Raw genomic sequence first — 2,477 nt, 5'->3', positions numbered from 1 at the left:
GGCGACGTAAAAGTGACGCACAGCCTCATAAATGAGGCCCTAACCATTTTGGAAGGGGAGACCACTTTTTTGGGGAGTGACCGGGCCTAAGTGTGATCTCAATCCGACCCTAACAACAGGAATTAAAAAACGGTAGAAATTTGTTAGAAAATCGGCAGGCATCAGAAATAAACTAAACCTGTAGCCTGAGACGGGGATCACAGGGCTGGCTTGTTTGTGGCCGCGCTAAGATTTGCAGACTGCTTTACTGTTCCAGTTTGAGAATGTGCTGCTGTCTGTAAACCGACGCCGGGACCAGCTGTTTGCCCATTCAGGCACAAGAGGCCTTTTGTACTGGTGGAGAACTGAAGCACCGTGCATTCTTGAGACAGCTGCACCTACCGCTTCTTCCATCCCAACGCAAAACTCAGATTTCACTGACGCCTCCTGCAAGTGCAGCAAGCAGGGGTTAATAGGGTGATTTTTTTTTAAAAAAGGCTAAAGCGCCACCTTGCGGCTGATCATGGAATGAAAGATTTAAAAAAAAATAGTAACAAGAAACATCCTAATCCCCACGTGTTTCATTCAGCTGAAGACCCTGAAAGAAACGAACCACGCAAATATGTGTTTTTGGTTTGTTGGGGTTAGTGAAATTACCCAATTTTTAGTAACAGCCTGAATTGCATGGACAGTGACAAAAATACAGTGGTTGAGTTACGTTGTGTGCATGTTTGATTAAAAAAAATAAAAAAAAATCCCGTTTACACGCTACGAGCCACGTGTTCCACGTTAACGCAACAGAAGGCTCGAGTTAAGTATTAAAAAAAAACCAACAATAAAGTAACAAAAGTTGTGTCAGAAGTGGGATTCGAACCCACGCCTCCAGAGGAGACTGCGACCTGAACGCAGCGCCTTAGACCGCTCGGCCATCCTGACTGGTGCCGTAAAATGCTTGTACATTTTTGATATTTAGTGAGACCATCACTGTAGTAAGTCTTAGTCTCAAGTCTTTCCTTAATAGCACTTTGCATGATGGACTTGGTTATTTTGTTTGGAAACAGAACTACATGCAAATCTTGATAAATTGGGCTACTAAAATGTGTAAAGCGCAAAACATGAGGGGGCAGATTTACAATAACTGGCGCATCCCCAGTGATGCGTCAGTTATTGTGCACCGCAGCTCCGCCACCCATGGTGCGCCGCATTTACAATACGGCGCACCATGGGGCAAAAACGGCACAGGTGCGTGATGCATCTGTGCCGTAAAGGCGGCGCATTGCTGGAGTTGCGTCGCAAGCGCGATGCAGCTCCAGCAAGGCTCGGGGGTGCCCTTTCTGTCCAATGCTGCATCAAGCCTTACGCCTGCTTCAAGCAGGCGCAGGGTTTTGACGCAGCATTGGCCTAAAAGTGACTGAGTGAAATCTTGCAGATTTCACTCAGCCACTTTTAGGAGGCGTTCCTACGCAGGAACGCTCCCCCTGCGCCGGAACGCCTCCTTACGGCGCAGGGCTTTACAACGTGACGCATCTCCTGGATGCGTCACGTTGTAAATACCCCGCACCATGGCGCATCTTTTGCGCCGCCGCTGCGTCACAAAAGTGACGCAACAGCGGCGTAAAAGAGGCGCAAGGGGCTTGTAAATCTGCCCCCAGAGGTGTAACATTATTGGCCGAGGGGCATTGAAGCAAGCACCCCTGGCCTCAGGAGATGCGTTGGACTTTTCTGCGGTTACCGTATGAATAAAGGGGCAGGGCTGCGGAGTTCCAGTTCCGCTCCAGATGACCATGAGTGACCCTGTTGTGTTCTTATCCCGTTCGATGTGTCGGATGGCCCCCGGCCGTCCGACGACACGGTGGCCATGTGCGGAGGATGGCTGGGAGCTGTCCGAAAAACCCCCACTCATTATTTGTCCCGCACTGCGCCGGAATTTGCGCCGCAGTTAACAGTTTAAGCTGCATGACCCACACTGTGCACAGCGCCATAGTGCGGCTGAGTCACAAGGCCAGCCTGGGGAATGTACACCCAGGCCCAGACTGGCCGTTGAGGGCACCGGGCAATTTCCCGGTGGGCCGCATGGTTGGGGGCCGGTTTTGGGCCCCTGGGGCCGTTTTTGTTACAGGGCCGTTATGCTGCAAAAACGGCCCTGTAACAAAAACGGCCAAAAACCGGCCCTGTCACAGAGCCCGGTCGCACCTCTCCCCCCTCCCCTCTCCTCCCGGAGGGGGGAGGGGGGCCGGCCGAGCACTTTGCCAGGGCCGGTTCTGGTTCCCAGTCCGGCCCTGTGTACACCTGGTGAAGAGGACAGTCTCTACCATCCTCACTTAACTGGCATGCAATGCTAGGCCATGCCGAACTCAGCTCTGTGCCCACTCTCACCACTGCAAGCCTTGCGAAAGCCGCAGAGTGTGTCGCTGCCCCGTCCTCCTCTCTCAGACGGATCAGCTCAACAGCAGCCTACTGGTCTACTCAACGACCAGGCCCATTGCTCGCCTCTTCTT

At 52.3% G+C, this 2,477-nt stretch overlaps 1 non-coding gene across 1 annotated transcript; it reads right to left on the bottom strand.

Moving 5' to 3' along the window:
* Nucleotides 1-832: 832 nt before the first annotated feature.
* Nucleotides 833-915, bottom strand: TRNAL-CAG (transfer RNA leucine (anticodon CAG)). Its single transcript has one exon. It is a non-coding gene; the product is annotated as a tRNA-Leu (tRNA).
* Between the last annotated feature and the right edge of the window lie 1,562 nt (nucleotides 916-2,477).

The sequence above is a fragment of the Lissotriton vulgaris genome, chromosome 1_1 (genome assembly GCF_964263255.1).
Source record: "Lissotriton vulgaris chromosome 1_1, aLisVul1.2, whole genome shotgun sequence".
Lineage (NCBI taxonomy): Eukaryota > Metazoa > Chordata > Amphibia > Caudata > Salamandridae > Lissotriton > Lissotriton vulgaris.
This window is presented reverse-complemented; position numbering and strand designations above follow the sequence as displayed.